We start from the raw sequence: 15127 nt of genomic DNA, 5'->3' as shown, positions 1-15127 counted from the left end.
GAAAATTTGTTCCCTTAACATCATTTTTGTGGTTGTTTTTATAAACGTTTATATGGATATTTTGATTCTATTTTCATTGTTTTTGTTTGATCCCTCCATCCAACAACCCTGTGTTGTACAGTCGTCCCACTATATTCGTGGGCTTCCCAGCTGGTTGAATCTGCGGCTGTGGAAGCTTGTGCTTTGGTATTTTCTTGAGGGACTTAAGCATTGATTCTGGTAACTGCGCGGGTTCTGGAACCATTCCCTTGAGGGTACAGAGGAATGATTGTACTGTTAGGACAATAAATCTACCTTATAGATGAGAAAATTGACATTTAGGGAGATGAAGCAAAACAGCATCCTTGCCTTCTCCCTATTTTCATTCCTTAGATCCACTCAATCACTTAGTCCAGTGGAGAGTAACCCTTAAACAAGACTTGAGTCTTTTCATGTTTGCATACTCCTACTGTTTGCTGTAGACCAAACTGCCTTACATTTTCCTCTTGAACAGTTCATTATATGTTCACTTGCTACTAAGTTTGACCTTTACCCTGACACTGTCTCCAAATATTCTAAAACAAAGATATGATCATATTAATCTTCAGTTTAAAACTTTCAATAAATCCCAGAGTGCATGTCAGCAATGCATGGCAGGAAAAGCTCCTTTAGATCCTCTGCCTATGGAGTTAGCCTCAGCACTTACACACCCTGTGCTTGCTCTCCTCCTGCACCGTGTCTGTAAGCCGTCTTCTGTTTTGCAGTTCTCAGTGGGCCAGCTGGCAATGGGATAACAACTCTTAGCAGGACACAGAACATCTCCTTCAACTTGAAGATGCGTTCATCAGAGTGACTTGAATCTCTATTAGCTAGCATAGTGCCAAGTATTTGGTAGACATTTAGCAAAGTTTTGCTGACTGGGTGGATGATTGAAAGATGGTTTCCTTTACTTCTGTTCAAAGCCAAGGTTGTAGTATCTCTATTTACTGATGGCAAGGGGCATGATTTACTTTCCCCAGAATTCTTGACATATAATGTGATCAAAATGGAAGTTTTATTTAGGGATTTTTTTCTCTAAATCTTTCCTAATATTCTTTAATCAGTTTATACTTTGTAGGTGTTGATTGGCCATCTCTTGTAGAAGATGTATCTGTATCTCTCTCAAATAACTTGACTTTTTAGGGTATTTAGTGAATATACTATTAATATTATTAATTTATTAAATCCAGTATAAGTTATAAAGCTTGCATGAATAAACTGTAGAAAGTCTTTTTTTTGAGTTTGACAAGTGTTGCTTTTCTTTTCAAGTATGAAACATTTTAATATATGTCTATTGTTAGGTTGCAGATGAAGATTCCATTTCACCTGTTATTTGAAGTGTGAAAAGAAAGACACCTTTTTCGTTAGCCTTCCATCTCGTCAGGTTAATAAGGACATTTACCTTTAGCAATGATTACCAAGTTCTCTTTTCTGATGAGCGTTTTAATGGTGTGTTAATATTTTTCCTTTTAGTCTTTTCAGGAAAGAGGCTTATCAGTTTCTTAATTGAACTCCAATATGCTTGAAAAATAGGAGTAATAAACACATGCTAATTAATGCCTGTTTATATCAAACAAAAATCTTTTGAGTTGAACAAATTTTTGGCCCACATACTGCCCATATAATTTGTTCTATTTTTTTTTTTTGATCAAAAGCATGAAAAGTTTGCATCTGCAAATTATAACTGAGGAGTGACTTTTCCTTACTGATCTTATACCTTTGATTTTACTTTACCATTTGTTTGGCATTGATATGCCTTTCATAAGCACTTTTGTTTTCACCTCCAAAACATTGGCCAGTTATGCTTGAATGTTCCTCTTTTGATTGTACTGTTAAAACTAATGGAGGTGAGAGTGGCAAGGAAGAAGGAGGAGGGAGGTACCCTTGGAGGGTTAACTTGGAGGGTGTGACCCAACCAGCTGAGTTGATTGCTTAGGCACTGTTACAGTTGTGCACATCAGCCTGAGCCCTCTTGATTCCTGAGTGATGAGGCTCTAGGACTGGGATGGTGATGTGAATGATAGATGCTAGCAAATCTGGGTGTGGAGCCTACACCTGATGCAGATGGTGTGTTGTATGGTGTAGCCTGGATTGTTATAATAGAATCCAAGGATCAAGAAGTGTGTCTCAGTTGTCTTGATGAGTAACAGCACAAATGCCAACTGCTAGTCCTACTGGTGCCCTGCTGGCTCCTGAGCTAATTCTGACAGAGCAGAGCAAAGAAGTATTTTGTTACAGCCACCTCCCCTGCTCCACCTCCAGCCCAGATTGCGGGCTCAGATTAAGTGCTTTCCGTAATCGAGGTCTGCTGACTTAGCTGTGGCTGAGCTATGACCCTGATCATTTTTGGTGCCTCCTGCACAACCTCTAACCTGCTCACCACCTGCACCAGGCACTGAAGCACAGCCCGCAAGTCACAGCACTTCCTGTTATGCCCTCTTCCACATCATACCCGTCTGGTTGGCCCGGGGTTGTCTATCTGCCCACGTTTGCACTGCTGAATCCTAATTTACTGACTGACTTCAAACTAAGCCCAAACAATATTGTATTCTACAGCATGCCGTTCACCTCAGATATGCACTGGGGGCCTAACGTACACACACCCACAAGGATGGTGGCTGCTGCCAGGGTCTCTCACCGTTGTGCCTTTCAAACAGCCCGATGCCCAAATACTGAGACTTGTCTGTTTGGATCTTCTTATCTGCCCCAGAGCTTGTTGCTGCAATTGAGTCGGTTATGCTGGGCCCTGCTTTATGTAATTAGATGTCTCTGCCAGCTCCTCCTAGCTTCCATCCTCCCATATTCCTAAACATTCATCATGACTCCTGCCCAAGTTCGCCTAAATTCTGGGGCTTCTAAAACCCTACTAGTCTGCTTGGTTTGTCCATTGATTTGTAGGTGACAAATATATGTCAAATAGATTTGTTCCCAGAGGGCAGAAAATAATGTCCTAGAAGTAAAGAAATCTTTGGGAGCCTTAGGCAGGAATGAAGGTTTCAGTAGCCCATGAGCTTTCTAATCTTATTTTTAATGTACAGGCTTTTCCTACCTGTCATAGGCTGGCTGCCATCAAAAGCCTTGTTGTTATTACATGTCAGAGCTTTAAACACTCAAGGTTAGCAGCAGGAGTAGAGTCAGAGTCCAAACTGATAAATTAAGCACAGGCCCCTTGGATGTGAGAAAGAGGCAGAGCGTGAAGAATCATGCGCTGCCTGAAAAGCCCAGGTCTGAATGGGTATAGAGACGGTCTGGGAAGCAATGATGTGTGCCTGTGTGTGATGGGCCCTGTGAGTGACACTCAGCAGGAGGATGCCAAGGCAACTGGGTTGCGGCACTGTGCTGAGGGGAATAAGACCTGAGGTGCGTTCAAGAGATGTCATGACTTAAATTCCTGGCAAAGATGCAAGCACATCACTGTAAGGTAGAAGTGATATGGAAGTTTCAGGAGAAAACTAAAGATCAGAGAATACCTTTGATTACTGGAAGATGCTTTAGTTTGATTTTTTCTTTTCTTTTCCTTTTTTTTTTGCCATCAAATTATTGTATCATGCCAACAGATGGAATTAAGAAAGTGAAGTTGTTTTTTCTAGTTTAGATTTTCTGAAAGTGAATTCTAAGAATTACCTACATCAGTATCTCCTGGGTACTTGTAAAAATGCAGATTTCTGTGCCCCACCTGGGGCCTATTGAACATCAAGAGTGGCATCAATGAATCTGTCCTGATCAACTCTGAAATATGAGGATAGATTTTTTTTTATGGCTAATAAGAACTAGTATTTACTGAATATTCTTACATTCCAGGCATTGTTGAGCAGTTTCTGAGAGTGAGGCTCATTTAATCTTTCCACTGTCCATTGCAGGTGTGCTCTTGGGGTTACCCATTTTACAGGTAAGGAAACTGAGGCCCAGAGAGATGAAACAAGATGACTGGTGTCTGTCACACAGCTGCAAAGCAGCAGAGCTGAGATTGGAGCCCCTGCTCTCAGTGGGGATAGATTTTTGAGGGATATTTAATTTTGTTCCCCAGGGCAAGCTTCTGAGAACCTTGTATGTGTGTGTATATATATATATACACACATACACACACACACACACACACACACATATATATATATAACATGTAGAATGTTATATATATATAACATGTAGAATGGGCCCTGTTTAGAACAAGAAGCCAGTGACAAAGTTTTAAAACATTTTGGAGTGTGGGGAAATGCTTGTACTCTATGAATATACTTCTGGACTTCTGGGATTAGAAGAAGGGCAAGCCGTAAGTCTACTGTGAGGAGGGCATGAGCAAACAGGTAGGCAGGGTGGATGATAGAATAAGAACCACTGGGAGCATCCTGGGGTACCAAAGAGGCTCAGAAGGGCTAAGGAATTGGAGAGACAGCCAAACTGACATTTATCCTTTAGGTTTCTATTGTTAGGGCTTATAAGTGATGACCCCTAAAACAACTTGCCTAGGGTTAAATTTATAACTAACCACTTTGGGATTGTTTGAGGGTTGTATCAAGCTATCTTCCACCAGAAATTATTATCTATGAATATGCTCATTGAAGAATTCAAATTCATTAGCATTTGAGGCTTAGAAAGAGAATAGAACCACATAGGTGGGATCCAGGGTCCTATGAAAACAGGGTTATGGATCCAATGGATGATAGAAAGGAGTTTCATGTGGCTGATGAGTCATTATCTAGATACGCATGGTAGTCGCTAGCTATTAGTGGCAGTTTAAACTTATTGAGATTAAGTAATATTAAAAATTCAGTTTATAAAGTCACACTAGCACATTTGAAGTGCTCAGTAGTCATGTGTGGCTGTCACATGGGATGGTGCGGATACAGAACATTTCCATCATTGCAGACAATTCTATTGGACAGTACTAATCTAGAAGAATTAGCTTTGGTGGGGATGGGAAACAGGGATGTTTTTAATCTACTGAAAGACACTGGCTAGTACAGGGTGAGGGATGTGGGCCAGGGAAACAAAGGTACCTTCAAAAGTCTAATTCTGAGTGTACCAGGTTTGGCTACTTTCAGCCTAGAAAGCTTAGGCATCTCTGTAGAGTCATTCCAGTTTGTATCTGGGCCAATACCCAAGATGAGTTTCTGATGCTGTTTGAATCTACTGAGTATCTGCTTCCTTGTTTGGAAAGGGTTATGTAGAGGGTAAAATGACATAGTAGCCCCCTGAGGAATGTGCCTGTTAATGTAACAGGTTGCTTGCCCTGTTAAGTTACTAATCAGGAACTAAACGGCTTTTCATATTTTGGTTAGGAAAGCTAAGTCCCTCTGGAGTTCCATGTAAATGCTAATCCATCCAAAGAACGCAGACTTGGGAGGGGTAGGAAAGAAGCCAGGTGCTTACTTCATTCAAGCAACCTAGAAAATGCAGGTTCTGAGACTCTGAGTTGGGCTTGTCAGCCAAACCCACCAAAATCCAAGGAAAGAAAGAATCCCAGGGAAGTTGGACCAGCTAGAATTCTCCTCAGTGATCATGAGTATATGGAAGGAAGAGAAGAAGAAATGCAAGGGTGAGCCAGATGTTTTTAGGAAAAATACCTCTTTGTTTTTGTTCAGAGTCTCCTTTCTCACCAGGACTCTGGCACGAGTATGTCTGAAAGGGGCTGGGCAGGGGGAGGGGTGTAGCACTGGAGAGTCAAAGCCAGTCTTTCCCCAGTGTGAACGAAAATACTGCAATGTGAATGAAAATACTGCAACCATATCAGTAGACAAAGAAGGCTGAAACCAAGTCATCAGCGGCTGCTGCCACCCCCCAGTGAGGACAGGCCTGCAGCCCAGCCTCTGCAACCACTCACAATGGTGCACTCTGAGTGGACTCAGAATAAGAAAGGACAGGATACTGGCCCTGGATAGTTAGGTGCTTGTCAAAGGAATGAATTCAGTGAGCCCAAATGTTTGCTTCCTCCCATACATAGAAAAGCACTCAATTCTTTAACTTAAGATGCCTGGTTTTCTTTAGATAACAAGCAATCTTTTATTGTTCCAACTACCTGGTCTTTGTTGTAAAGCTCCTATATATCCTAGCTCCTCCCCTACCTCTTCGGAGCAGTCCCTCAGAGCGACCTGAGAGGCTGTCATCCCGGCTTGAGTCCTCCCACCAAATAAAACATAACTCTTAACTTTTAGGCTGCGCATTTATTTCAGTCAACACCAGATAACTGAGGCCTTTTCTTCCCAGGCCAAGGTTGTCTGACAGTCTTGTTCTGTATGAGTTCTTTCCCAGGAGACTCTTCAGTTCCTGAAGCCATCTCTCCTGGCAGACCCACCCTCCCAGGCAGCCAGACATGGCTAAATATCAGTAAGCAGACAACGCAGCTGGGACTCCCGCTGTGACAAGATTCTTTAGCAGTCTATCATGTGTCTGGAACTGTCAGGGGGTATTATTTAGTTGATTACTCAGAATGAACCTATTGTAATCTCCATTCTACCAAGAACCAAATCAAGGTTCTCAGAAGCCAGATAACTTGCTTGAAGTCCCTAAACTGTACTGGTGGGTAGGGATTTGAACCCAGGTATATTTGATATCAAAGCCCACTTGCATTTTTATTACTAAACTACATTGTCAGTTGGACCTAGTATTTAGTCCTTGAACTTTGAGACCTAACTCTTCCCACTGTAAGATTTTGTCCTTGCAGAAAGGAGGAATTGGGACTGGCAAGATATGATGATTAATTTGCATGTCAAGTTGACTGGGTCATGGGGTACTCAGATATTTTGTTAAACACTATTCTGAGTGTTTCTGCCAGAGTGTTTTTGGATGAGATTAACATTTTAATTAGTAGATTAAAGCAGATTGTTCTCTATAATGTGGTGGGCTTCTTCTCATCAGTTGAAGGTCTGAATAGAACAAAATAAATGGCCTCCCTGAGCAAGAGGAAATTCTCCAGAGGACTGCCTTCAGACTTCATCTATAACATCAGCTCTCTGGGTCTCCAGCCTGCTGGCCCACATTGCAGATTTGGACTTGCCAGCCTCTATAGTCACATGAACCAATTACTTATGATAAATCTCTCTCTATATAAATATGTATAGCCTATCGGTTCTCTATCTCTAAAGAACCTTGACTAATACACAAGGGACAGAGGGAGAGTGAGGCTCTCATTTTGAACAAGATTCAGGAGGCTGGGTCTTGATGGGCACCCCACCTTAGTTTTAGTTACTATAAATACTCCTCAAAAGACTTACAATTAAAATTTTAAACATTTAGAAATTGAAACTTAGAAATTAAAAGCAATGAGAGGAAATAATTTCAACTGGGAACCTGGCATGAATCTCTTTTGCCTAGGTATCTGTCTTTTTCCATATGGGTGATTCAGAATTTTATGAGGCTAACCTAGATTTATACAGATAAAATTTGTAGTGATCCTACAAACCAAAGAATAGTCTTATTTGTGTGCAAGGTATAAAAGTTCAGTAAAAATTCAACAGATGAGAGAGCAGCTGGAGCAGATTTGGCAAAATCATCCAGTGTGTACATGGGTCAACACAATGCCAAGTCTGAACCGGGCCTCTAGTGAGAGCAGCAAGCGAAGCTTTCACAGCCTCTCCTTTCTAGTACAGTCAACCCTTGAACAACACAGGTTTGAACTGTGGGTCCACTTACACGCAGGTGTTTTTCAAGAGTAATAAATTAGGAGTTTGGGATTAGCAGATACAAACTACTGTACTCGAAATAGGTAAACAATAAGGGCCTACTATACAGCACAGGAAACTATAATCAAATGCTTGCAATAACCTACAATGAAAAAGAATATGAAAAAGAACAGGTATATATGTATAACTGAATTTTTTTTTAAAAGTAAATACTCAGTACTACACAGCCCACAGTTGGTTGAATTCCTGGGTACAGAACCATGGACCTGGACCTGCATTTATGGAGGGCTGAGTATAAGTTACACTTGGACTTTTGACTGTGAGGCGGGTTGGCTCCCCTAACTCACACCAGTGTTCACGGGTCGGCTGTGGTTTGCCTCTGCTTGTGGTGTTGTCTGGGATCATCGGAGTGGGTGATTTACATCTTTCTGTCTCTTTGTGGCTGACCCACTCGAAGCAGTGACCTAGCTAAATGAATTTCTTTAATCATCTTCTAGGTTAACCAGTGTGGATTTAAGTCACCTTTATAAAACAACAGCAACAACATAGATGGAAACTATTAAAGATTTTGAAGAGGAATAAAAAAAGAAAGGCTCACTTTAAATACATTATGAAATGAAGAAAAAATTGTAAATTTCCATGTTTGGTGCAATACATTTTTTCCAATAGAAATTTAGTTATAAATGGTATCAAGAATATCAATCTGAGAAGCTTAAATAAGTTTTTGTTAAACCAGAGTGCATTTTCACATGCAATTTAGTGCATACTTTTAGAACATAATCCTTATATTAAATTGAGAAGAGTTTATATAAAGACCTGGATTGTATCTATAACTGAGAGAGATCTTTGATACAAACCTCCTTATTAAGCCCCGCATCCAGTCCATCAGCAAGCCCTGTTGCTTCTTTCCTTAAGTTCACTGACCTGTCTCTGTTTCCACTGCAACCACGTAGTCCAGCTACCGTTATCCTTCCAGTTATGTAATAATCTCCTAACATGTGACTTGGTTTCCATGCTACCCCTCTTCAGTTGCCTGCTTAGTAGCATGAGTGATTGTATAGAAACATGGATTGGATTAAATTCCAATCTTCTTCTCACAGCCCCAGCCTACCAGATCCCTTCTCTGGCCCCTCCCCTCCTTCTTAACTATCCTCCAGCCTTCTTCACTCCTCAGGCCTTTAAACTCTATTTCCTCCACCACAGTGCCTCACACACAATACACATATTCTTGCTCCCTTTCTCTCTGGGTGATGGGCGAGCTCCTTATCTTTCAGATCTTGGCTTAGATGTCACTTCCTTAGAGAAGTCTTCCCTGAGTATTCAATCTAAAAAAGTTTTCCATCTATTCTCTATCACATGCCATGTTTATTTCCTTCATAGCACTCAGCACACTTTGTACTTATTAAATTAAATTGTTTATTCACTTGTCTGTTTGTGCATGTATACTCTTAGTTCCTGATTACAAGACCGTGCTGCCTTGTTTAGTACAATAGTCTTATCTGTGGTTTCGCTTTCTGTGGTTTCAGTTACCCATGATCAACCGAGAATTGAAAATATTCAATGGAAAATTTCAGAAATAAGCAATGCGTAAGTTTTAAATTGTATGCTGTTCTGAATAGCTCTCAAGCCACCCACTCTGTCCTGCCTGCAATGTGAATTATTCCTTTGTCCAATGTATCCCACATGTTAGTCATTTCCTTGGTTATCATATTGACTGTCGTATTACGGTGCTTATGTTCAAGTAACTATTATTTTACTTAAGGATGGCCCCAAAGTGCAAGAGTAGTGATGCTGGCAATTCAGAGATGCTGAGGAGAAGCTATAGTGCTTCCTTTAAGTGAAAAGATGCAACTTCTTGGCTTAGTAAGGGAAGAAAACCAATTGTGTGCTCAGGCTAAGATCTACAGTATGAATGAATCCTCCATCTGTGAAATTGTGAAGAAGGAAAAAGACATTTGTGCTAGCTTTGCTGTTGCAACTGAAACTGCAAAAGTTATGGCCATGGTGTGTAAGTGCTTACTTAAGATGAAAAAGGCATTAAATTTGAACAAGAAGATATTTTGAGAGAGAGAGACCATTCACGTAACTTTTTTACAGGACATTGTTAGGATTTTCTATTTTATTCGTAATTGTTACTAATCTCTTACTGTGTCTAATTTTTAAATTAAACTTTACTATAGGTGTGTACATATAGGAAGAAAACAGTATATATATAGGGTTTTTTTTTTTTTACTATCTGTGGTTTCAGTCCTCTACTGTGGGTTTTGGACTGTATCCTCTGCAGATAAGGGGGGACTACAATACTATAGACTTGGTGTCTGGAACATAGTTGGTGCCCAGTAATTATTTGTTAATGGAAAATTTACAACATAGATAAATGAGGAAGCAGTTAGTTGTTTTTAATAAAGAACTTACTGGAGTTTTTTTTTTTTTTTTTTAATGATAACCACGCTTTGGTTTATTTAACATACTTTATCACGTAAATATAATTCATACAAAAATGTTGAGTCTATCTGTGATACAAAGTAAAGCGCATCTGAAATTATTTTGTACTATGTTGAATTCTGACTTCTCTTTATTTGAAATGCTTATATACTTACTATACTTTTCCTGATTTAAAAAGAAAAAAAAATCCATTTAAAAAAATCAAAAACATTTTTTAACTTATGTTACTGAAGTATAGTCAGTTACAATGTGTCAATTTCTGTTGTACAGCACAGTGTCCCATTCATGCATATACATACATACATTTATTTTCATATTCTTTTTTATTAAAGGTTATTACGACATATTGAACATAATTCTCTGTGCTATACAGAAGAAACTTTTTTAAAAATCTATTTTTATATCTAGTGGCTAACATTTGTAAATCTCAAACTCCCAAATTTATCCCTTCCCACCCTCTATCCCTAGTAACTATAGATTGTTTACTAAGTCTGCGAGTTTGTTTTTTTTTTGTTGTTGTTGTAGATGAGTTCATAGTGTCCTTTTTTTTTTTCTTTTTTAGATTCCACATATGAGTGATATCATATGGTATTTTTCTTTCCCTTTCTGGCTTACTTCACTTAGAATGATGATCTCTACGTCCATCCATGTTGCTGCAAATGGCACTATTTTGTTCTTTTTTATGTCTGAGTAGTATTCCATTGTATAAATATACCACAACTTCTTTATTCAGTTATCTGTCGATGGACATTTAGGTTGTTTCCATGTCTTGGCTATTGTATATAGTGCTGCTATGAACATTGAGGTGCATGTGTCTTTTTGAATTAACGTTCCCTCTGGATATATGCCCAGGAGTGGGATTGCTGGATCATATGGTGAATCTATTTTCAGTCTTTTGAGGAATCTCCATACTGTTTTCCATAATGGCTGCACCAAACTGCATTCCCACCAGCAGTGTAGGAGGGTTCCCTTTTCTTTATACTCTCTCCAGCATTTATCGTTCATGCACTTTTGAATGATGGCCATTCTGACTGGTGTGAGGTGATACCTCATTGTAGTTTTGATTTTCATTTCTCTTCTCTGATAATTAGTGGTATTGAGTATTTTTTCATGTGCCTGTTGGCCATTTGTATGTCTTCATTGGAGAATTGCTTGTTTAGGTCCTGTGCCCATTTTTGGATTGGGCTGTTTATTTTTTTGTTATTAAGTTGTATGAGCTGTTTATATATTCTAGAAATTAAGCCTTAATCAGTTGCATCATTTTCAAATATTTTCTCCCATTCTGTAGATTGTCATTTTGTTTTGCTTATAGTTTCCTTTATGTGCAAAACTTACAAGTTTTATTAGGTCCCATTTGTTCATTTTTGCTCTTATATCTATCATTTTCCTTCCTTCTTTCCTTCCATCCATCCAACTGTATCCAAGGTGCCCTATAACTTATTTACACATAGGGATACCTCTATTATATTATATAGATGTTTAAGAAAGTTTCTTGAGCATTGAAATTTTCTAAGTCAAATTATATTTCTTATAATTTGTATTATGTTATACTTTATCTTACTTTCTGACTGATTTTTTATTGGACACGATTTCTAATTACTGTCCTGTATCCCAATCAAATCTATAAATATATATTTATACTTAGATGCACTAGAGGAAATGCTATTTAAAACAACTCAGGATTATTTTGCTAATAAAAAATTATTAGGCAATAAGAATAGTTTCCATCTCTTGCATCTATTGATATTTGCTATACTTAAATTTTCTTGTACCATCTTGTGTTTTCTAAAGGTAGATCATAGTTCTTGTTTCTCTGTAGAATTTTACAGCACAGATGAAAAATGTAGGTTGAGATGGAACAACGAACAAAATGATTTTGAGAGTTGTGTTCTCTATTATACAGTCTTAAAACAAAAAAAAAGCTCCTGTATATGTTTAAATCCTCATCTTGGGGACTTGTTTGAAGTCTAATTCCCAGGCTAGTCTCAGGATACACTGGCTCCTGTTGGGTGTCGAACTGGCACAGAGTCTCTATGCATACTTATGCCTTCCTTGGGGTCTGAACTGAAGGCCTCATGGATTTAGAGATGGATTAACGCTGGCCTTTGGGGTATTACAGATGGAACACCGTGGAACTATATTTCAAATAAACACAGTGCGTGTATTTCATTTGCCTTCTTTTCAGTGGTTCATGAAGGTGAAAAGGAAAAATATTTTGCTGCGTCTATTGAAATTAAATTACGGAAATTATATGATCATGATTTAAAAGATTTATTTTCACACATTTACATACTAGATGCCTCATAATCAACTAGATTAATTTTAATTCTTTGGGCTAAAATGTTTTAATGTGTTTCTTGCCCAAATCTGTTACTCACTGAAAGGCAGACAGGGTACCAGCTAATTGTGTTTCTTTACAGGTTTGACTGATCTATTTAAATGAGCTGTAGGCCTATTTATTTTGTTAGCCTAAGTATTCAAATCTTATTAAAATTTGGACAGTGTCAAGTTAGCAATGAGAAAAGGAATTTTGAAGATTACACCTGTCATATTTTAGGGAGCAGTTTAAAAATGTGAAGTAGAATAATCTCTAAACTGTCTACATAGAACAACTGGAGAATTAGCTCAATTTAAAATATACCATGAATCAATTAGGAAAGAACAGTTGAAATACATGCACAAGATGTAGTTTTGTGGGAAAAAAATGTAGCCATTGAAATCAAGAGCTATGGGTTCAGATCCTGGCTCCACTATAAATGCTAGCTGTTCAACCCTTGCATGAGTCAGAGAACTCTGAGTTTCAGTTTTCTCAGTTGGAAAATGAGCGTCATCATATCAACCTGATGGACTCACCACAATTCAATGAGATGCATATGTGAACGTGCCTAGCAAGGACAGAATTGTAAAATATAAAGGAGGGCATGAAATGGGAAGTCTAAGGATGAAGGATGGAGAAGGGAAGGGAAAGAGTCTCTTCTTCCCCACCCCCAGCTGTCTGTCTTTTCTACTATCAAGTCAGTGGGGCTTGCCTTGTCTCTGCTTCTGGGCTCACTGTTAATCAAATCTGCATTACAAAGGCCCTGGGCTGTGAGAACTCCTCAGGGCTCCTGGTTAGAGGGCAGGGCAGTTCCCTGCAAGGCCAAAGCTTGCTTCCTCATTTTCCTTTCTTTTTCTCCTTCTTTCAGACCAGAGCAAGGTGACCTGCTTAACTCTTCACCAGCTGATGACTTTTTAGTAAAAGGGTGATTGAGAGAGTTTAGGTCAGAGCTGTCCAATGGAAACAGGATGCAAGCCACAGATGTGAACCACATGTGTGATTTTAAATTTCCTAGTAACCACATAAAAACAAAAAGTAAAAAGAGACAGATGAGATTGATTTTAATAATGTATTGTATTTAATCCACCATATCCAAAATATTTATCATTTCATTATGTAATGAATCTTATAAATTATTAATGACGTATTTTACATCCTTTTTTTCCACATTTCAGTTTGGACTAGCCACATTTCAAGCGCTCAGTGGCCACATGTGTGTAGTGGCTACTGTATTGCATAGGGAAGGTTTAAGACTAATCCTCCACCTCTTTGTACCACCACCAGCTTCTTTTAAAGCTGTATGAGAATTTTACGAATAAGCTAAATCATCAGTCCCAAATTCCTCATAGGAGACCCAGACAGACAGTAAGTTGTTCGACATTATTGTGCAGCTGGTTAGTGCCACAGCCAGAAGTCAAACTCAGTTTTCCTAACTCATTGTTCTTTTCAATTAAATTTCTAAATTTATGGACTACAATGTATAAACAAAGATATTGGAGCTTAGATAAATGAAGTCACAGTACATCTCACTGAAAGGAATTGAAAAGTTCCTCGAGGAGCAAAATGACACATTCCTGACAGGATTACGTGATAGTATGGGCAATGCAGTGACTCCACTGATACCCTAAGAAACTATTCATCTAAATTTTACAGAAAATGAAATCTGCAGGCCTGGTTTGCTGTGGGGAAAAAAAAAAGTCTGTAAAAATCCTTTAGTATTTCATCCTCAGATTAATGTTAATGACTCTTGCAGTACCTAGTACTATTGTGGCCCATAGAATCTCATAAACATTTCCTAAATCATTTTAAGTACTTAAATTAAAATAGAACAGAAAATTAAAACTAGAAAGATAACTGGAAATGATTTAGTGTAAACTTTACATAAGACAGTGATGGCAAAGTGCCCAATAACTCAACACGTTTTAGTACTTTCCCCCTCCTGTTAATGTTTCAGATGAGAGCAGTGACTTGCTCAAGGGCATGCAGTGCTAATTTGTAGAATCCATGTCTCTGTATACCGTATAGTGACTTAAAAAAGAAAACAAAAAAACATGATTTCAATTCCTCTAAATAGAATTGAATCCCTAGCTAAGCCATGTCTTGTGAAGGGAGGGAGTTTGGAAACCCAAGATATGACATCTAAATTGGAAATTTGGAAAAGCATTTACTGAGCCTGAGAGAACTGTCTATGTCTTGAGAGTGCTGTTAAAAAGCTACAGGAATGCAATTATTTTGGATTGGTTTTAGTGCTCTGGTATTTTTAGAATTTCCCAACAAACACCTCCCTTGAGGAACATACTGCACTTGGCATGCCGAGGGACCTCAGGATGCCTTCAGCAAATGTAGTTGACAACTTGACAAGACATCTGGGTTTGTGTGTTTCTGAGAAAGCCCAGGTGCTTATTCAAGATATTCTTGCTTTTTGACTCTTCAGTTTGACTGATTTGTCCCCTCTTCCTTGAGCTCAAACAACTTGCTAGCGCTGAACCTGGCCAACTGTCAGGATGGAGTTGTTTCTGCCCAAACACACTGCTAGGCTCCAGGTTGCCAGCTGTTCAATACAGGCCCTGTGCTTCAGATATTGGAGGGCAGGTTTGTAAAGCAGGGGCTGTGGCAGCAAGGGCTGTGGAGTAGCATCCACGCTGAGAAATTTGATGAAATCAGGACACCATGTAACTCGGTCTAACACAGTGATGTTGCTCTGAGAAGTGAGGTGGAAGAAAATATC

General features: G+C 38.9%; 1 long non-coding RNA gene across 1 annotated transcript in view; it reads left to right on the top strand.

The window, feature by feature from the left end:
* The window catches only part of LOC141577953 (uncharacterized), a 370166-nt gene that overhangs the window by 79620 nt on the left and 275419 nt on the right, over nucleotides 1-15127 (top strand). The window lies entirely within an intron of this gene.

The sequence above is a fragment of the Camelus bactrianus genome, chromosome 1, assembly GCF_048773025.1.
Source record: "Camelus bactrianus isolate YW-2024 breed Bactrian camel chromosome 1, ASM4877302v1, whole genome shotgun sequence".
Taxonomy (NCBI): domain Eukaryota; kingdom Metazoa; phylum Chordata; class Mammalia; order Artiodactyla; family Camelidae; genus Camelus; species Camelus bactrianus.
This window is presented reverse-complemented; position numbering and strand designations above follow the sequence as displayed.